The sequence below is a fragment of the Typopeltis vanoorti genome, chromosome 10 (assembly GCF_054136105.1).
Source record: "Typopeltis vanoorti isolate ZY-2024b chromosome 10, IOZ_Tvanoo_1.0, whole genome shotgun sequence".
Classification (NCBI taxonomy): domain Eukaryota; kingdom Metazoa; phylum Arthropoda; class Arachnida; order Uropygi; family Thelyphonidae; genus Typopeltis; species Typopeltis vanoorti.
The window spans coordinates 133,335,302-133,358,431 of record NC_143558.1 but is presented as its reverse complement, the minus strand read 5'-3'; the positions used below and the strand labels follow the sequence as shown (position 1 = coordinate 133,358,431).

The 23,130-nt window shown below is 34.7% G+C and overlaps 1 protein-coding gene across 3 annotated transcripts in view; it reads right to left on the bottom strand.

The window, feature by feature from the left end:
* Positions 1-2,052: 2,052 nt before the first annotated feature.
* Positions 2,053-23,130, bottom strand: part of LOC150102804 (uncharacterized) — a 271,397-nt gene continuing 250,319 nt past the window's right edge. Inside the window, exon 19 of one of the 3 annotated variants that reach the window (XM_090399129.1) lies at positions 2,053-3,314. The gene's annotated coding sequence lies outside the window, so the exon portion shown is untranslated. The remainder of the gene's footprint in view (positions 3,315-23,130) is intronic. The other 2 variants (XM_090399128.1, XM_090399130.1) reach the window with 2 other exon arrangements.

Below are 23,130 nucleotides of genomic sequence, written 5' to 3'. Positions count from 1 at the left end.
GGAGCTTAAAACATTCTTAGAATGATAAAAAAAAAAAAAAAGCTGTATGGCAGAGGAACTGGCAGTGCTTGGGAAGGGTTCCGAAGGAAGTTGTATTAGACAACTTTCCTAGAGTTAAGAGAATCACATAGGAATTAAATAAGACTTAAAAGAGAGTAACATAAGAAAATGATGTGGATCCAATACTGGAAGAAAGGTGAAATTAGACTATGTTACAAGCAAAAGGAAGAATAACTTTAGTGAATGTGAAAGGTAGAAAACTGATAGATGCTTTAGAAGTCACCGCTAAGCATCACTTCAGTAAGGTATACATATCACACAGACAGACTCATTTACTGTCAAAGATGCCAAGGAATTATATGAAAGGATAGGAAAGGGTTAATGAGTTGTATGTATTAAAGCTACTGCAAAGGACTTGATTCAAACAGAGCAGTGGGATTGAATGGGATATCTGAAAGGGTACTATATGCACAAGATAATTAGCAGCATCAACTTGACTCAACATAAACAAAATTCCTAATTAGCAGAAGAAACCACAATAACTTCATTGTACAAATGGAGCTAGGAGAGAGAGAAGCAACTAATTATAGGCCAACTGGTATCTCTGGAAATGCTAATCAGGATCAGCAATCTATAGAAGGGTAGACAGAACCTTGATTCTCTACAGAGGATAGCACTTACAGATTATGTTAGTCTTCCTTTTTACAATTTGCTCACGTTTCATAAAAAAGCGACTGCAGAGTTTGGTAAAGGAAACAGATATACCAAATACTTCTGGATGTGCCAAGGCTTTTGACAGGATTCGAAAGAAGTATTATACAAAAACTCCACATGAAGGATATACACAATACACTTGTGAAATACATAGGAAAGTGAGTACTGAGAGCTATCAGAGAGTAGAGAATGACGGTGCTGAGTCTAAGAGGATGACCGGTGGAGTTCTGCAAGATCCTAGAGCCCGGGACTTGATCTAGACAGTAATATACAATTATTTGCCAATGATGCAAATTTAGGAAGAAAGGTGATTTGGGGCATTTCCAATAAAGAATCCTTGCAGGATGTTCCAAATTGCTTCCATGGGGAAATGACAAAGTCAATTTAATGTTTGCTAAATGGAAAGATATGAATTTTGAACTGAGAGCACTGCAGGCAGTATTTTATTAGTAATTTGCTGCAAGTGGTCAGTGAAGTTATAGAGTTGGGAGTGATGGACAGAGTTAAAAGTTTATAACCACACTGTTAAGGTGGTTATGTCATCAGACCAGATAAACGAAATGCTAAGGAAAAGACTAACTTGTAGGAATAAGGAAGTTATTCTTCTGCTGTGAAGGTCACATTTTGACTACCATCTTCAGATATGGTCACTTGGGTTCAGAGGAAATAATTAAAAAGATATTGGACCTATGCATATGATAATATACTGAGGAACTGTGGTCCTCAAAGTTCAAATAATAGATGGAACATGAGACATAAGTTGGCAAGATGCTTTTATAATACAGTACAGACAAAAGTGACATTTTACAGCTCATGGTAGATAGAAGAAAACTCGGTGTCATCCCTGGAAACTGTACAAGGAAAGTAAGAAAGCATGTAGGATCTAAGGTATAGGCTCTTATCATGCCACGTAGTATGTGGATGCTTTCACAGAGAAATGATAGGTATTTTGGCACTGCAATCTGAAAGAGGCCCTCTCATAATGAATGCAACTTCCTGGAGAAGTCTACAGAATAATAGCAGCAAACAAGTTCGGACAAGATTATAGCATGTTACTAGGAACAGTTATCTGTGGTGTACTTCAGAAAGATATCTGTTCAAAAAAGGAAAAGATTACCTGGTATTTTGATGGACAAGTGGATGATTTGATTACGCTGAATTAGTATGACATGAGATGTAAAATTCAGAAATGTTATCAAACATGGCATGTCTTGCAATTCTCTATGAACATTTCCATACTTGTTTATTCAAATCTAAAATATGATTTGATGATTTCAATGAATATATAACCCTGTATCTCTTTAATATTCCTATGAAAATACAAGCTGTTACATTTCACCTCTGAGAAAATATCGTTGTTTCATATAATTCAAATTTTGGCTCCTCTTTAGTATAAGGCCCTTAAATAATGGAATAAAGAAGTCTATGTACAAATGTCATATATGCTGTGTGGACTAATCTAACATAATCCATTAGCATATTAAAAAAAAAAAAAAATAGTTTCTTAATACAATTTCGAAAAGCTAATAAAATAACTGATAAAAAAACCGAAATAAATAACTGATGTGCTATTATAAACGTGTATAAACTTTTTTAAAAAAATTGCAAATCATACCTATAAAAGCAATGATCAATTTTTCAAAGTGCTTAATAAATTCTACTAATGAACTTATAGATAGTCAAAAGATTTTGCTTACATATAAATATTTAATGAACCAGTTACCAATAACTGATATAAAAAGTTACACTGTTTTGTACATACAAACGCTATTTTACTATGTACATGTGTTCTAATTTATAAAGCATCTAATATCCATGGGACTGATATGATAATAGAAACCATATTATAATAGCAATGAACAAAGATTAACAGAAATAAAATTATGAAAGTAATTTCTAAGCATACAGTTATTTAAATCACTGCAACAGCCATTACATCTAAAGCATATAAAAAAAATAAAAAATTGAAATGCTAAAATTTCGCCACCATATCAAAAGGCTGTGCAGACTGGTAATTTGTATCTTTTTACTTGGATTAAACTTGTTTAATCCAAGTAAAAGATATAACTTTTTTAAAAAAGATCCAGATTTTTTTGAAACCCACAAGTACACGGGCATTTTTTTTCTCAATAGTTTAGTTTTTCATAAATACTAAAACGACTCAAACTTTAAGAAAGTTTTACAGCAATCAATAATGACATTTTTTACTATAAAGGTTTCTTTTCACACAAAAATATTTTTTTTTTTTAATATCGGAAAGAGACATGGTGCTTTTAGTTAGCTAACAATAAAATATTTAACCAATGGTCAATGAGGACTTCAAATGTACATCTCACAATGAATGAATATATTACAAAGAGAAAATCTGTATCAGAACATTTGTCACTAGCTGAGTTCTGCACGTATCATTTCTCAAGAAGCTTACACAAAAATACGACATAAAAAGCACTTAAACTATTGCAAAAAAATTTACAATATAGCTATTTAAATGAGCTGTTCTGATGACAAATGGCATCTCTTATGATGTCTTGAATGCATTATACAGAGAAACTTGTGCACTTTTCTGATGACTTGTGAGGTGATGATGAAATTTAACATGTCTGAAAACAATAAAAATATTAAACCATAATCCTCTTAATATTTATAATTTAATAATTATTAATCTCAAAATTTTATAAAGTATCATCCAAGGTTAATATTTTATTCTATTTTTTTTTATAACCACAAGAATCTGGAGAGTTTTAATTTGCAAAACTCTCTCTCTGATAATACTGAAAGTTCCAATCTTGACTTGCTTCTATGAAAATTAAAAAAAAATTCTTTTATCGTAAAAATTTGACTTTTAATGATTTATATTAAAATCTGTCAGAATGCTTGTTTTCCTCTATTTACTGGAAGGCCTTAACAAGACTCCACCACCACCACAAATTCAGTCAAAATATGTTCCAGAACTATAGAAAACTCATCTTAGGTATTGATGGGGTGTGTGTGTGTCCTCAACAGCATTTAACATCAACCTATTTTTTGTACATCATTAAATTATAGTTGTTAAAATGCAACTTTAAAAATATGGGCTATATGCTATTTAGTACTACTTATCTAACATACCATTTAGAAAATAATAATAAAATATAAAACCTTAGCATGTAGAATAGTCATCAGCAACTTATCATTTTGTTTTTAACCTAGCTTGTTCTTTATCAAATTTCCCTAAAATCTTTTCTCAACTCTTTGATTGCCATAATTTTTTTAATGCATTGTATAAAAAAGCAAGTTCAACTACACAATCCAGATATCATAAAATGTATAGCATATAGCATATCAATGTCATTTGAAAGCAAGTAGTTCAATTGAGTAAAGGAACTTACTGATGCCTTTCTTAAAAAGATGAAACTTGTATAGTCTTTGGATAATGTATGCAATGAAGCGTGTTCCAAAGGGCAGAGGAAAACTGAATGAAAGAGGAAGATTTGAGAGGTTTGGAAACAAGTGGATACTAATCAGTAGTTATTGTTTTTACAGGCAGATGATAAATGGCAAGATATAAGATACAAGTGAGACCTTACACTACAAGACCTGTAGTGTAAGGTCTCACTTTTAAAGGAACTATCATTTTTTGAATCATCATCAATATCCCGATATGTGACCATAACAGGTGTTCAAGTTTGAATATCATTCATAATTTTTCTGGATGCACTACCCAATTAGGAAAGTATTCTAAGGTTTTAGAACTTTACTGTCTTTAAGGGTGAAGCATAATGATTTTAATCCCTGTTATCTGATAAGGTTACTGTGTAGGGAGAAATTTATGAGCTACGTGCTCAGCCCGAGTTGGGCAAGTTATAGGTCCTAAAAAGGAACTAGGATGGCCTTAGGTCGTCTATATTTGCATAATTCCAATTCATCATAATTTGCTGCTTGTTGAACTAATTCATTTGGGGTGTGAGGACGATTTATTTTGATAAGTACTTTACTGCTAGAGATTGCAGGAAAGAGTAGATGTAAGGGACATTTGTGTCTCGATGAAGTTGAACATTTCTGATGTACCATGGTGCATTTAAGATCATGCGTAAGCATTTGTTTTGCAGTGTTTGCAAAACAAATTTTAAGGATATTTGAGCTTGAAGTATGAATCCAGGCAGGGGATGCATAAGTGATAATGGGACGAATCATCAACTGGTAGAGGAGCAATTTGATTTTAATGTCCAGTTTGCTGTTTCTATTGATAAGAGGATAGAGCTGAGCGATGACTTTTGATGCTTTTGCACATGAGGATTTTGTATGCAGGCTGAAGGTTAGTTTTCTATCTATCAGTACACCGAGATATTTGGCTTCTGTTTTCCAAGGAATTTTAATGTTAAATAGGGAGATGTCTTCTATGGGAGATTTTGAACTTTTTGTGAACAGCAGAGCCCTGCTTTTTTAAGGGTTTACTTGTAATCTCCAAATGGAGAACCAGTGTTCCAATTTCAGAAGGTTATCTTGTAGTTTCTTAATAAGATGCAGTTTAAGACTTATTTAATATGTTTATTTTTTATTTTCAGGAATTCTATTTGAGCTGAACCTCTTCATACTGTAGTTAACTTGTCATCAAAAAAAGGCTTAACAAAGTTGCTGCTAAGTGCTGCATCTCGACAAATACCAGCACTAGATCTAATGTTCAACATTGGATGCAGTATCTATAACTTAGCCTCTGAGACAGCTAATAATATTAGGCTTGACAGTTCACTTTCTGGATCTTTACCTCCTAAAAGAAATCTCACTGCCAGCTCAATGCCCTCAAATTCATAAGCTTATAACCAGTTGTGAGCTATGAAAATTTTAACAAAGGACTCATATCATCGAGCAAAAAAAAGGAGAAGGGTAAAAATAGTGTATGTGCTTATTTTATTTTCAAACTTGAATGCATTCGTTATAGAGGAGTTGAAACAATAATTCCAAATAATCTATACACTACTGAATAGACTAATTTTTGTTAGGTTACCATATGAGTTTGTCGCTTAATATGTTTCAAAAATAAAAAAGTAAACAAGAAGAACAAGGGGCTCGCAAATTTGAAAAAAATTTAACAAAGGGCTCGCGGAAGCCCCTTATACCTCACCCTGCTTATAACTAGGCCTAAGCCTAACTAAGCTTATAACCTTTGTTCCAACAATACCTCTCTTGTAACAGAACTCAATTATATAGACCACACTTTTCTTTCTAATGGCTACAATTCCCACAGTATTATCAAAAAAATTATCAATCCTTCCCAAATCTACAACCTTCTCTTGAGAATGATTTTAGCAATGCTATGACCATCCCCTATGTCTGAGGCACATCAGAAAAAATATCCAGAATCTTAAAGAAATACAATCTTTATACCACTTTCAAGACCCACTTAAAAGTAGCTATCCTTATCTGCTACACTAAAAACAAACTCCTCCCTTCTCAGTTCAGGTGTATATTAGGAGTTCATTGTTCCTGCAAGTTGGGCAACTAAGGACAGACTAGGAAGAACATAAAAAAAATACATCTGCAGTCATGACTATGGTCAATCTGGCATTGCAGACTAAGCTTTTGGATACAGCTCACAGAATCAACTGGAAAAAGACCATCATGCTCCATCACAGTAAATTTAAAAGAGAAAGTATTTAAAATTTTCTGCTGCTCTTAAAAAGCAGCCTAATTTAAATAAATATGACTGCATAAAACTTCCCAAAATATGGGAAACACTAATACTTCAAAATCCCACTTTACATCCTAGGCTGCTGACAAGTGTCTATAGAGGGCATCCCAGCTAGTTAGGCTTCTAGTATTTCATTCACTATTGGAAGCATTAAATACTATTTTTAATCATTTTCTAGCGCTGTTTCATTCCATTAAACTTTTATCACGAGTTTTTTTTTTTAAACACATGGCATACTTGAGAATAGATGATGATTTGGGGAAATGGTCTAGAACAAGCAGAGATACTAGACAGGGGGGCCCAATATTACCAAGCATTTTCGTTGCGCATTTAGAAAGAGCAATGGATAAAATGAAAGAAGATGCAAAAGGAATATTAGTACATGGGATCAGAATTAACAATCTGAGACTTGTAGATGATAGACTACAAACAACATCGAAATTGTTAAATGAGGAAAGAAAGAGATTTGGACTTGTTATGAACATGGAAAAAACAAAGACAATGGTATTTGGTGAGAACATGAAACAAAAGATACAAGTGGATGGAATTGATATAGAAAATGTAGAACAATTCACATGTTTGGAAAGTAAAATGACGTATGATTTGGACTGTAAAAAACAAATGAAGATCAGGATTGCAAAGGATAGAACAAATCTGAAGGCCATGGATAACATCTGGAAAAGTAATGTGATCAGCCTGCAAACAAAACTAAAAGTATTGGAAAAATGCATCTTTAGCAGTGTACTGTATGGATCTGAAACACATGGGGCATTTGAAAGAACTTGTTACAGGAGGATTCTAAGAACAGGAAGGGTACAAAAATCACAAATGAGACGCTCTATCAGAAGATAAACCAAAAGAGAATCTAACACAGAAGATAAACCAAAAGAGAATCTAACACAGAAGATTATAAAATGGAAGCTGCAATTATTTGGACACATCTGTAGAATGAGTGAGGACCAGAAGATAAAGACATTTATGTTTGGTATTTTGGATGGTTTAACACGTTCATTGGCAAGCACGCGATATCGCATGATCCCGCATCGCGCGATGTCTCACAATGCGAGATAATCGTATCACGCGATATGGCATGATAATGCATGATCAGCCTCGTCTCGTGATGCGGCTGATCATGCGTTATCGCGTGGGCGTCGCTATCAAGTAAAAAAAATTTGGCCACCACACGGAATTCCAATTTTCAGCTTGGCAATGAACGTGTTAAACAGAAATGGTAGACCATACAGAGAATGGATAGACAATGTAAAGGACTGGTGTGGAATGGGTATACAGAAACTGCGACACTGTGCACTAAGGTGGAAGGAGATAGTGAAAGAGGCATCGGACACACATGCAGTGAGCCCACAGTTCGTGATGATGATACTTGAGAAAAGGTTAAAAGTAACTGCCAAAGGGTAAACAGATAAAGAACAAGCCAGGTTTAGGGCAATTAATCTTTAATTATCTCAAAAAGTCTACAATAATGTGCCCAATAAAAATTTGTTCAGAACACTAAATCCATATGATGTAAATAGAATCTTCTATAGATGATACACAGCTTATATGTATATATAAAGATGCAAATTAGCAGTTAAAACTGAGGGGAAACAGAATAAATGGTTTGATGTTAAATTGATGCAAATCAACAATATACACTTTCTATAATTATTTATAATCTATATAATCTACACATCACTATTAAGGAAAGTATCATTAAATCTGATATTCAAATAAGAGATTAAGCTTTGTGCTTTATTCAGGAGATGACCACGATCCTATGAAATATCTTATCTTACAGGTCACGAATCTAGCTAAATTAAATAATTGCTGTCACAAATTTCATATGAAATCAGCAATTAAAATATGAAGTAATAATACAGGCAGGAAAACATTAACTCCATTCTAGTGAACATAAAGAAATAAGTAAATATAGTATGATATCATCAGATGAATATCTTCATACAAATTAAGAAAGAAATCAGTCAATTGCTGAAACCAATTTTAACAGTATGGATTTTTTAAAAAAAATTAAAGATAAAAATATTGATCGACTTTATAAGTGAAAGCATTTCTACACTTGCCATAGTATACACTGGTTTTTCATGAAAATTTTCATGAATACAGCCTAATGTAGACAAATTTATTGTCAGCATATTAATAAATGATATTACACATAAAATGCATTATAAATTTCATATAAATTAAATTCCAATACATTTTTTGTCAAAAGTTAGATATTTCATATGGACATAGCTAAGGAATTAATGTACAGCTGCTTACAGAAGATCATGCGGAGAGATATTTCAGTATGGAATACATCCAGCCCAAACTGCAATGCAGCTCTCCAACATCGTACCATGCTTAGCACCAAGTGATTAAAAGGTTAAAATGGCTCATCTATGAAAGGTGCATTAGCCCATTGATGTGTTGTCCATTTTTTATGGATACAACACCACTGAAAACGTGCTCTATGATGAGCTGTGGATAAAGGGTTGCAGACTACAGGCATATTGTAGTCTGTAGGCATATAGGCCTACTTGTCACAGGTGTCTTGTCACAGTTTGTTGAGATATCTGAATACCTGTGCTTGAATGGAGTTGAATTGCAAGCTGACCTGCATGGTGCAATGACTGCATTTTGCTGTTTTAAACGAAAATCTGTCTTGATGCTTCATGGTAGAGCAAGGTGACCTGTCAGCAAATGTATGGAATACATTTCGTTGGCTTGAAATGCTGCCCAGAGTCTGGTTACAAATCTATGTGAGATTCCAAACTTTCTGGCAATATTAGTAATTCTGCAGCCTTCTTGAAGCTTTTCAATAATTCTTTTCCACATGACCTCATCTAGATTATGTAATTGAGACATTATAAGACATCCAAGTTTACAACTTTATTCCTTCACAAAAGAGCTTCCTTCAAACAATTTGCTTAAAGCAGCTTTTTGCCTTTTATTCTCGAGTGCTACCAAGTGACCTTTTTGTGCAAAATTTGAAATTTTGAGTGTATACCTACTTTCTACTCTTAAAATTATCAATTATACAAATTGCCACAAGCTGATTTGTCTAAATTTGTAGTTGTAATCTTCAGATATAGTGTTCATCCTTAGGTTTAGGATGATTTTCGTCCTTAGTGTACAGAAAAGATGGGGAAAAAAATTGCATCATAATAACATTTTTGAGAAATTCTGAAACTACATTTTTAGGAATTATGAATACTTCATCAGAAAATTTTCTATTAAAAATTATTAATGTCAAAATACAGGGTGTCCAAAAATGATTACCCTAATTTCAACTGGCTATAATATTTTAACAATGAAACTAACAATAAATTTTGTTGCAGATAAACTTGGGCACTCAAAATTTCCAGACTGGTATGTTCAGTATACTGCATTTGCCACCAGGAGCACTGCTGCTGATTTTCTTTAAAAATGGCTTTAGTAGGAAAAAGCCCAAAGTGTTCAGTGGTTAGCAGAAACAAAATCTCCAGTTACAGTGCAGTGAATGTTTAGGAGACAGTATGGAAAGAACCCACCTGATGTCAAGCTCATTAAGTCATGGAAGACAAAGTTTTTAGAAACAGGTTCAGTTCATAAGGGTACAAGCAGTGGCAGACCATCGGTTTCTGAGAAAACAGTTGAGGCAGTTCAAACTGCCTTCACCCGGTCACTGCAGAAGTTGATCAGAAGAGCTTAACTGGAACTTCAAATGCCAAGGAGTACAGTCCACAAAGTGGTACACAAGCATTTGAAATTGTTTGCGTACAAAGTCCAAATTGTCCAGGAGATAAAGCCAGATGATCGTCCAAGGCATGTAGAATTTGCTAACCTCATGTTGAACCGCATCGATGAGGATAATGATTTTCTGCAGATTGTTTGGTTCTCAGATGAGGTAACATTTCACGTGAGTGGAATAGTCAACAGACACAATGTAAGGATCTGGGGATCTGAAAACCCACATGCCATAAGAGAACACAGTTGAGCTAGTCCAAAACTCAATGTGTGGTGTGGACTAATACATGATCGATTGATTGGCCCTTTCTTCTTTCTTGAAAAAGAAATTAATGGAAATGTGTACTTAGACATGCTCAATAATTATGCCATTCCCCAGCTTACAGGAGATGCAACCAAATGTCATCTTTCAAAGAAAGGAGCCCCCCCCCCACCAAACAGATAAGCCAGCAACATGGCATCCTATCACAATCCCTCTTTCAAACTGCCAGTTCCCTTCTCGCAACCATTTCAAAACTGGACACAGTTGCAGTGACTTGGAAGCATCATATTACTCCAATTTATACCAGCTACAAACACGCAACTCATTACATGGTATGTTGCACCTTGCCCATGGGGGTGTTTGTTGACTTTTTTCCAAGTGGTGTATAATAGAATGCAAAAGCAGTAACAAATAATCATAATATTAAACCATTCTTTTCCCCTGAAAGAAGTGAATTAATGAATGTACGTCTGAATGCTTGTCTGAAGTTGTCAGACAAGCATATAAGTTTGTCTGAAGTTATAAGCTTGTCAGTCTGAAGGTGGACTCTGATTGGAAATTTAAAGAATTCTACATGAAACAAAAATATGATCAAATCCAGCATTGAAAAAAAGTTAAAATGACAATGCTGTCCATGATTTGTGCTCCTTAGTATGAAACAGCACTTCAATTTTCAAACCCCTACACTGAATAGGTATATAATTCAAATAACATATGCAGAGGAAGGAGGAATTTTGGTTTTAAAAAAAAAAGTCGGAAAACTAAGTAATCTTCATTTTTAAAACTTTCAAGTGACTTTCTTTACAATGAAATCTTTTGCACAAACTTATTATAATACTGTCAAACTTAATTCAATATCCATTATATTGGCACTGTTTAAATTATAATACTTGTATAACAAAACTAAAATGGTGCAAATACCATTTTGGCATTCCTTACCATTTCAATAAAAGAAATGCTAATAGAAAACAAGTTGTTTAAAATTACATCTCAATATTAGACTTTTTTTTTCTTCAAGTTAATGCCATGCCCCCAATGTATTTGCAGTTGAACTGCAAATACATTGATTGTGTGGATAAACAAAAAGTTAAGGAGCTTGTTAACACTGAATTTGAAGACTAAGAAAATGTATTCTTTATGAAATATACAAAGAGAAAAAAAAAAAGACTTGCAAAAGACAAGAAGGAGAGAGAGAGAGAGAGTTTTTTTTTTATATGTGCAACTGGAAATTGTGAATCAGTGTTAAATATATGCTACATGTGTTTTAAGATATACATAGCAGCCCAGGGAAATTACTAGTGCTAATTATGATGACAATGACCTTGGAATTATCTGAAGAATATTTAAATACCAACCAAAGTGGGATGGTCAGCAAGAGAAACAGAGATGTAAATTTATGCATGATTTAAGACAGAAGCCAAGAGGACAAAATATTAACCACCTATGTGCTCTCTTCTGTACTAAGTCTACTTTTAGGAAAGTCTTAGAGACATCCCCAAACAAATGTGAAACAGAATTCAATGTAGGATAAATTTACAATTTCTATAGAGTTAATACATATTCAGATGTCTTGGAGCAAAAGATAACCTAATTCTTGGATGCTGCAATATATTTATGCCAAGAAAGGTGAGTTATAAGAAAAGAAATCTAATCTCTTGTCCAGAGATGCCAAGGTTGTTTAAAGTAAGAAAAGGTATCAAATTTAAAGAGGATGTGGCATATTTTCATCAACAAATTGTGGACTGGATGGATCTGCACTCAACATAAGATCTTGCTATATAGCAAAAGAAAGAAACAAGATGGAAACCAGCATTAAATGTAAAGTGCGGTTACAAAATAAAGATCCACACATGATGTGCAATCAAAGAGAAAGCTGACAACCCCTTGCAGAATGCAGAAAATAGACTTTATGATGGGAGTTTACTTAATAGGATATTTGCATCAAACACCATCAAAATGTCTTAGACTGCAACAGACCTCTTCACATGTCCAAAGATGGGTTGCATAAACAAGATCCTGTATTAATTGACAATTCCTCGCTGTCAATTAGGACAAGATCCTGTACTAATTGGCAGTGAGGAATTTGATACTGATAATCATTTATTAGTTGGTTTACCAGGTCGTTTAAGTTGAATGCAAATGGTTGCATCCCTCACTTTAGAAAAAACTCAAACAAGAGAAATTAGACTGTAAGTTGATGGTAACTACGTGTCATCCTTAGGAGTAGGTTGAATATGGATTATTTTCAATGCCTGGACAGATAACAGGTGAAAAAGAGTGAACAAGAAGTGATGTGTCAACTTCTAGAGCAATAATTTTCCTTTACAAATTGGAAAAATGCCATCGAAAATCAAGGAACTTATTGGTATCCAGTTTGGATAAAATTCTTCTTCTCCTTCTCACAACAAATAAAGTGCATCGAAAATGTACACACCATTTTGCAAAACTTACATCTCAACAGGGCCAAGCGTAGACAATTGGTCAGAGAAAACAAAGAGAAGGAATCTGCTAATGTGTTTCTTCAACAGCTGAAGGTCACAGGTGGCCAGTTTAGTAGAGCAATGTCCATGAATATCTATACAATAGGCAATATATAAAAACAACATTTATGAGAAATGTGATTGGAAGAAATCTGTGAGAAAGGAATCATCTGTTAAGAGAAATACTCTCTTCTGCATAGCATCAAGCATTTTTCTAAGAATGGGTGGATTGCAGATGTATGTAGTGTTGGGTTATTTGGAATTATGGCCAAAGCAAATTAAGCCATGAGAGAGTGTTTTATGTCTGTTAATTGTATATATTCTTCTGGTGAGTTTGCCTATTTTCAGGATGAAAACTTGAGTTTACAGGAGAAAAAAAAAAAAAAAAAACTTCCAACAGGGAAAGTGTGTGTGTGGTGGGCTATGTGGAGCAGGAAACAATGTTATCTTGACCAATAATCTTGCTGCATTTTTCTAGCTGAAGATCATGAGTAGTGAGGCTACCAGTTGAGGTTCTATGAGAAATAACATGTTTTAATGCAAGTAAATGGTGATGCATATCGTTTAAGTTTGAATTAAGACCATAAATGTTAACAAAGTAGTAATGTTTTATTTAGTTTATTTTCATGCTTTCTGTTATATTTCTATAGGTTATGGTGTGTGTTTCCTGACTGGGTATGGAAACTTTAGTGTGGTTGCAATGTAATGTGAAGGTTCAAGACTCATGAACACAGTTCCTACACAGGACGTGCTTCACACCCATACTTGGCCTCAACAGTATCCCTACATACTACTACACTTCAACTCTTTCTCCTGTCACGGTTTGGTGGAATAAAAGACAGCAGGCTTATTTGCTAGTTAGTCAGAAAGCCTTTGAATAAGCACCATTAGGTTCAGTCTTATGTATTATCTAGTGGTCAGCTAACAGAACCACTTTATTGTTGTATCCTCAAAATGAAGACAATACTGACAGCTACCTAAATAGTGTTTTAAATACAGAGCAGTTTCATGAATAGAGTACCCACAGCACGTGTTGCTGGAGTAAGGGAATCATTCACCAAGATTGTCAATACTAGAACTGGAGGAAAAGCAACTGCTTTTTACTCCTGCTTGCTTTCTCTCAATGATGTAGAACAAAAGTTACAGTTTTGACAAGTCCAGAAAGAATGAAAAGGCTATACAGATTTACCTCAATTTTCTGTTTTGGGTCTTCTCAAAATCAGTTCTAGATAATTTGTTTGCAACTATTTTGCACTTTAGTATAAGAAAAGGAAGACAGATTTTAAGCATACTGTAGAAAGCCAACTGCAAACTACAAATCATGCAACCCGATTTGACACCAAAGCATCTTCTTGTACATTCTTCAATTCCAACTTCTGAATTAAAACTTAAATATAATCAAAATATTTCTTTGTGAAATGTAGTATTTTGAACAGATATTTTCTTCAGGTCTTATAGTTTTATTTTATTGTTAGATTTAAAGTCAAATAGAGATCCTTGTTACATTCCTGTAATTTCTGTACTATTTGTCAGAAAAGTAAAAATCTTATGATAATCCTAATCTGGCTCGTCTCCTGTGCTATTTTTCTTAGCCTCATCTGAAGTATGAATGATGAATTCTTACTTGGACAAGAAGTAGAGAAATTCCTCTGTAACTGTCATATTTGGGTTTTATTTCTTTTTATTTATGAGAGTTCTACTCCAATCTGGAATTCAACCCTTAAGAATCATGCAATACAGCCACTGTAAAAACTTCTATGCCTTTCTAGATGAATAACATCTATTCCAGCTATCTTTCCACGTTTCATATTTCTGATGAATTTTTCCACTTCAAGTATTGATAAGTTATGCTCCTGATTGCATTCCTCTTGATTATTTTGTACCACTGATCTGTCAATGATTGTTTCATCTAACAGTCTTTTAAAACAGACATCTGTGGGTCTGAAAAAAATAATAATAATAACAACCTTCTCTGATTACTTTTATAGTACAAGTATCCCTCGATTAACGCAGTTAATTAATCCCTCAATGAAAAATCGCGTTAATCAAATCTAATAATCAATGGTAAAAATTACAATTCGTCCATGATCGATTACTGTATTAATAATTCGTTTTATGTGGTACTCTTTTAGGAAAGATAAAAAATGAATGCAAAGCAAATGCTTAATAAATGCTTGTACCTACATTATTTACTGCAATTTTTTTTAATCAAAAGAAGTTATCAAGAGTTGTTTGAGCAGTTTTATTTTTTTTTTTTATCGGCATAAATTCTACGATAATAAGCAAAATGACTCTCCATACTTTAGCAAACAAGCAATAAAACATAAAGAAAAAACACTGCAAATATAATACATGGTACAAATTAAGTGGATATTAAATCCAACATTATTTCAAAGCCGAATAGAAAAACTACTAGAATTTCGTGCCGAATGTATAGAAACTAAAACTTTCGGCGGATGCAAGCTCCAGATCAATTTCCTTAGTATTTTCCATAAAGGTAAAGCACATCTCCTAGAGGACATATATGATAAATAAGTCTTTGGCTCTCTATTGTAATACAAGATGGTTTATTTATTTTCAGCTACAATCTACAAATCATTGAACAAAGAATAAAAAAAAATCCCATACTATACTTACATCGGAGGTCACAGTATCTCTCAGATACAGTTTACTGTCAAATATCACAAACCTTTACATAACATGTGTTAAACCAAACTGACAGCAAAAAACAGTGTGGAATATCACTCATAACATGTGAATGCACAGCTACTCATGACCTCCAAGCTATACAATGAATTCTGTAAGAATATTTATATTAAACATTTTGCTTGTATCTGTCAGATCAGCTGCGAGCTCTTCAGGGTTAAAGGCGTGTTAATAAAAACTCTTGCCGCATATATCAAGGGATTGCTGCAATTAATTTCACCACGATAATCAAATCCGCGTTAAGCAAGGGATACCTGTACTCTTTTTCTACATTTCTTAAGCCATTTTGCCACTTCCATGATATATAGCCTCTATTATCACTGTCTGGGAAGACTGTGATAATAGAGGATAAGAGTGTAGCAAGAAACATGGAAGTAGTTACAAAAAACTTCAACTTTTTACTTGCTAGGAACTTTTGATAAGCTCTCTTCTTTTTCATGCCATGAAGTTCAAATTCTTCTATCCAGGTGAAAGACAAACAGCTTCGTGACTGTATGTCAGCAAATGTTTTCTTCACGGTACGGAAACGTCTCAAGGTCTGGTTGTTTTCAAAGTCCCATATTTCTTCTCCAATAATATTTGTACACATGAGTGCAGTCACCCCCCCCCCCCTGGAAAGCTACTTGACTTTGCTTTTAAAAACTTTTTTTTTTTTTTTTTTTTTTTTTAACCAATATGATATTCATTTTATTCTGGTTGAAAATTTCTAACTGAACACAAACTAGCATCCTCTACACCCATCACAGCTATCCTAAATACATCTTCCATGATATGTTCTACAAAAGGGAGGAATGTGTGCATTTGACAAATCAGATATTCCTTGCTAAAAGCTACCAATCCTGAAATCTTAAATTTTTCGGGCTCTACTTATCTCACGTTATAGCCTTCAATTTGCCGTGTTTATTGCTTTTATAATTAAGACAACCAAGCTGCTTTTTTTTTTCTTTTTTTTTTTGATTACTCTCTAAATGTTGATTTCATAGAGTAAATTTATAATAAACGAGTACAGTAGGTAGATTAACCTGATTACCTAAATTGTGAGATTTGGAGATTACCATTCATAACATAAACTGGCTTTCTTTCTTCAGCTTCACAGATCAAGCTGGAAGTAAACCTGAATCACTTTTCTAACAATCATGATCTAACACAAATAGTTGCTCACCAACTAGAACATCGACTAGATAGTGTCCACATCCATTTCTACAAGCTGATCTCCTCCCAGCAAATATCAACCATGCATCCATGGTTGATATTTGCTGGGAGGTTCACAGTATCAACCATGGCACTACAACAGTGCAAACCAAGATTATTTCTGGAATTTCTATGCCTCTTTTCCATGGTCACAGCAACTGTTTGGATCAGAAGTGCAGGTTTCTGTTTTCCTGATCCAAACACGTACTATGAACTAATAACCAAAATACAGGCAGTCCCCAGGTTATGGATGATCCGAGGGCATTCCATACTTATGAACAGGCTCCCCCATGAGGATAATTAAATGAATAATTTGGGAACTAGTTTCTTCTGCACGTGTAAACAAACTCGCATGGTAAGTGGTTCATTGGCGCAGCATCTTTATGCTAGTGGTTAGTTTCATTGTTTATACGGTCGCTTAAATACAGCATCACTTTCATCTTAACTTTTTTTATTAGATTTTGTGAGTCTATGATTACCCTGATGACCATGCCTCCAAAGTGAAAGTCCACTGCAAGTCCAGGTGAGCCTGCAGAGAAATAGGTGATTACTATTAGTAGAAATAAGTGTTTGGAGAGGCCAGATACCATCAATCATGGAAAGCATTAGGGTCAGTGCCCTCAATTCTGTGATGATTTTTGTGGCTTCACAGAAGAAGATATCACCGAAGCCATAAAAGCTGTGGTGGATAGTGGCAATGCACTGCAATTGGGCATCAATGAAAATGATGTCACTGACCTACTAGAGTCCCATTTCACAAGAATTAACCAATGAAGATCTTATGGAGATAGAGAAGCGGCTGATAGAAACACAAGAACACAACGAATCAGAAGATCCAGAGCCAAGAAAGTTGACGACAAAAGAATTAGCTGAAGACTTTCATCTCGTTGAAACAGGATTTGCTAAGCTTGAAAAGTAAGATTTTACATTGAGTGTAAAATTTGCATGGAAGGATTTTGTCCAACAATTCCTTATATGTCATTGCCTCTATCCAGACGCTGTTCTGGGTCTCACTTCCAGTCCTCAATGCAAGAAATTCCAGTGTGTCTTGCCGATTCAAGGTTGCAGATCCACGTCCTGCCAACAGATGTCCGGAAGTAATAGAAGGCTCGATTATGCAGTAATGACGGTCAGTTCCTGAATGCCAGCTGCCAAGTTTCCTAAAGGTCTCCGTTGATGAAATGTCTTCGATATCGTAAGAGGCGCCCGGTAGTGAGCTATATCAGAAGGTAAAAGATGAAGATAACAATCTAAAGGATCTACTATTGCGAACCATATCTAGATGACTAAAAACATAAGGCCTTGTATAGGAAATTTTCTAGAGGTGAAATTTGTGGCAGAAATTACTATTGTATCGAATTTTTGTTAGAGTTAAGAACAGTACAGCAATCCTAAGATTAGTGCACCTAACATGTTCTTTAAAACAGGCGCATTAATCGAATATAATAACCTATGGGAAAATGTATAATTCATTCCTCAGATTTCTTTTTTGACCCTTAATTTTTTTATAAAACAATTAGGCTATGTCTCAGGGTTTAGTTAAAGGAAAACCATGAAGCTGAAAGACAATAAAACATATTCAGAATATAAATTTATTATTCTACTTCTTGACAAAGAATTGAGCTAATGTAGTTTGGCAGGCAGTTTGTTTCTTTTTTTCATACAACCGACGGTATGGCCCTATTGCCTCTTCTACTTCTCTGCAAATTTTACTGCTTCTCTCTTCATCAGGGTCAGCCTCTAAGCATTGCTGCTTAAAAACTTCGATTGTACGAAAAATATTTTCAGATTGTTACTGTGAAATCTCTTTTGGCTGACTATCAGTGGTTAAATTTTCTTCATATTCTTCAGGATCTTCTCACTGTGCATCTAAATTTAGCAGGTCGGAATCACTCAATTCTTCAGAATGAGATTTAATTAACTCTTGGACGTTATCATTGAAGGGGAGAAAGAAATGAAGGACGTACGAATTAGTCGCTAACAAGCGAAATCACGTGCTATATAGATAAAATTTCCCAACTGTTATATAAGCAAAATAGATACCACTTTAAAAACTACAATGATCATAAAAGAGAAGTTAATTTTCCGACATGTAATAATAAACAACTCATCCCAGAAGAGGGATTGATTACCCTATTATCGGAATAAATTCTTTTTTTTTTTTTTGAGACCCTTCGACACTTGTCAAAGTGTCGAAGGGTCTCAAATCTGTGGGTGTACTATAGCAGACAACATAAATTTTGGCAGTAAAAATTTGGAACATAGTGTACATGGAAGTAGTGTAGTATGCCATTAAAAATAACTTTGTAAAATGTTTTAAATCAGTAACTAAATTATTTCATTCTGGTGAGTGATTTTTTAAAAGTTAGCCATAAAAATGTACAGATAGAAAATTTTCAAAATCTGTAACATTTATTTGTAAGATGTATATAGGCACACTAATCGAATTTTGGTATCAAAAAATAAAATGAAGCACTAATCAGGGGCACATTAATCGAAGGATTACTGTAATAAGGACTCTAGATCGTGAGTTCAATTTTTGTGAAATATCCTGCTGAGTTATGTGTGTTAAGATAGAGTTGATATATGTGACGGTTTAGAGCGTGTGATACAATTTAATGTCTGAGTTAAAATATGATTTAGTATGCACAAGTCTGTTTTAGTGTATGAATAATTTGTAGGAATGATTAGTGCATTAGACCAATTGTTTAAAGGAGAACTCTAAAGCTAGGTTGATTAATCTGAATCCAAGCTAATATTGGTGAAAGGTATAGAGCCTGAGAGGTTTTGAATGTTTAGTGTTAACTTTTAGTGTACATTCAATTAGCATGAATAAACTATTTTGTTTGTCAAATAATTTGCCTGATTCCTGCATACCAATGCACTGCTCATAAAATTCGAATCTGTGACCTAGAGTATTGAGTAACCATGACAAATTTTCAAAATTCAATATAGAAAAAATGCCACTAGTTCAGACAAAGAAATTGGCTCCAGCCAGAGGCAATATCTTAGTTCAAAAGTTTCGTGCACGTGTAGAAGCATAATTGCGGCCTTGAGACAAGGGGGGGGGGGTTAAAGTTGAATGAGAGGATCAAAAATAAGAGTCTAAATCAAGCAACGTATTAAGAGCTTGGAGTTACGACTATATTAAGTAGAGTATTTAATTAAAGTAAGTTAAAGTTAAGATAAGTAAAGAGAAATTTTGAAGATACATTTTGAATAAAAGAAAAGGCATAAACAATAAGAGTAATATAAATTTACAATAGTGCAAATGACACATCGTTTTTACAAAGCCATTTATGATGAAAAAAAGAAAAAGGCTGTGCAGACAACCTAGATACCTTTTTCAAGAAACAAACTTCAGTAGTAAGCTCCCTTCACTCCTCCAGAAACAGAATCAAATTCTAATTCTCCAGTACCATCTTCTGATGATGAAGAGCACAATAGTTTCTGTAACTTATTATTACCGAACAGTATTTCAGATCCCTGATATACTGTTCATCAGGGATCTGAGTTACATACAAATCCACCCTGAAGGCATTCCCTGGAACGTATCTTGTCCATAACCTGGGGACTGTCTGTAATCCTTACTACAATGATATCCTTCATTCCCAATCCACTGCAAACAATGATAAAAATACAGCATATTTTCAATGGCACAAGTCAAACCCCAGCTTATTCACTACAGCACAAAGCTGTAGTGAATAAGCTGGGGTTTAAAGTATTAAAAAAATAAATAAACAAATCCAAACCAGACTTTCATAAGAGGAAATGCATTAAGCTTGCCTCCTGCTCAACTGTAAACAAACTTCTGGTTCCCTCCAATGCTATTGGGCATAATTTCTCTATATTGTTTCCATCTCTCTCTCATATCCTGAGAGTAACACAACAGAATCACCCAAAGATAAAGCAGACCTCTTGGCATCAGTTTTTCCCTCCAACTCTTATTTAGATGACTAAGGTAGTGCTACAAAGTGCTCACTGCATGTCTTCTTTGATCTTTCACTAGAATAACATTCCATTAGTCTTGGTACTAACATCTCCTGGTGCAGATATTATCCCTTGATTATAGAAATTATGGAAAGATTCAGTTAATGTAGTTGGACTTCACATATATGGCACTGAGGCCTTCTCAACAAACTACTATCTTATGGTCTCCTTTCTGCCCTTTGTGATTTGACTACCAGCCTCCTCTCTTCTCTGGTTGTTCACTGCATGCCATATTGGATGGCTCCCTCTCCTCAGATTTCTGTTCTCTTTCTCTCTCTCTTGTCCTTCCTCCTTTACATCAGTAACCATCTCTCTCTCTCTAACTTCAAATCCTACTCACAGCTTTGCTGATGACAGTGCTCCATTCCTCTCTTCAATAGAGAAATCCTGCAGTACTCAAATGACTGGTTGTGAATGCTGGTGAAGCCTCAATGTTTTAAATACTGATCTCCACAGTCTTAAGTGGGATGGAGACAACTTCATGAATTTCAATGCTATCAAAACAGAGTCCTGTCTTATTACTTGCAAGAAAAAGCCTACTTCACTCTCTCTTAATTTCGATGATGATCCAACATCCTTTCAATATCAGCTTTTTCTTCACATCCAGTTTACCAAAATATATTAAATCAATGGTCTCTGCAGCCACTAAAAAATCAATATTCTTTTTTCATTCAAAACTGCATCTCTCTCCTGCTCAATTCCTAACAGTTTATATAGATCCCAAATCTGACCAACCTTATTCTCACATTTGGTGTGAGCACCATAAACCACCCCACCCTAAGAATTCTTGATTGTATATATACAGAAGAGGACCATCCAATAGGTGGCCACTCTATTAGAGACTTGTTTTGATCACATTTTAATAGATGTTGTTTGGCCACTAGCATGCATGTAATCATGTAAGAGGTACAGCAGTGACGGGTCAAAATCCAATACACAATTTCACTCCAAACATACCAAACTAATATCTTACATTCATTCATTCCACACACTCTGTTCTCTGGAAAAGCCTTCCCCACAAATTTTTACTCAATGAACAACCATGTAGTCTGATGTGCTGTTTCTGCTACCTTCGTAAACTTCAACTCTCTGTCCACAGTCACCCCCAAGTCCCTGACCTCATCATTTTCCTGCAGTTCAGTTCCATCAAAACAGTACACAGCTTGTGATCTCTTCTTCCAAAAGTGCAGTACCTTACATTTGACCAATTAAATTGGCAGCTATTTACCTTTGCCCATACTGCTAGTCGATTTAAGTCTCCCTGTAGGGTCTCTGCATCACTTTCATTTACCATCACTATTCTCAGTTTAGCATCAGCAAACAACTGTTAAATCATTTCCTATATCATTGATGTACAACTTAAACAACAGGTGACAAAATACTGAGCTCTGTGGTACACCAATGGTAACCTTCATAAAAACACTCTTTGATATCTGTCCATCAGCCATCCTCTAATTCAAATCCCCAAATGAATCCATCCCCATTTGCTCTGAATTATGCAACAGAGTTCTATGTGGAATCCTATCAAATGCTTTTGCAAAGTCTAGCAATATCACAAAATAGGCATTGTCCTTAACCAATTCTATTGTTAGTTTATTATAAAAAGTAAAGTGAGAAAATTACTAAGGCAAAAGCTACCCATCACAAAATCATGTTGTCTCTTATAAAATATTATATTCCTATCTACTCAGTCCTGAATTTTGTCTTTCACCAATTTCTCCAATACCTTAACCACCATTCCTGAGATGCTGACTGGATATTACTATTATTAAGGGCAACTCCAGGGAGTCATTAGACTCATCGAGGGAGGCCCCAAATCATATTCATCACAACTATTCGACATTCATACAGTATCTATCATACCTCGCCTTAAACTCATTCACTGTCACAGCATCCACCACAGACTCAGGGAGTGCATTCCACTCATTCACTACTCTAAAAGTAAAGAACCCAGCTCTAACACCTTTACTAACCACACTTTTGCCCAGTTTCCATGGATGTCCCCTAGTCCTCCCACAACCAGCCCTGTTCTCAAAAATATCTTCTGAATTAATTTCATAGAAACCCTTCAGTAATTTGAATGTCTCAATCATATCTCCCCTCCTCTGCCTATCAAACAATTTTTGCAACCCACAAATCCTCAACCTGTTCACATAAGGTTCATTCCACAGACCTGCTATCATCTTGGTCACTCGCCTCTGGATCCTCTCTACCTCCCGATCAAGAAGAAACCTGGGTGACCAAATCTGAGCACAGTAGTCGAGATGGGGTCTTATCAAGGCTCGATACAGAGGAACAATAACCTGCTTGTCAACGTATTCTTCAGCAACCAAGTGATTTGATGAGCTGATTTGGCCACTTTCGCAATGTGTCCCCTAAATTTCAATTCCTTATCC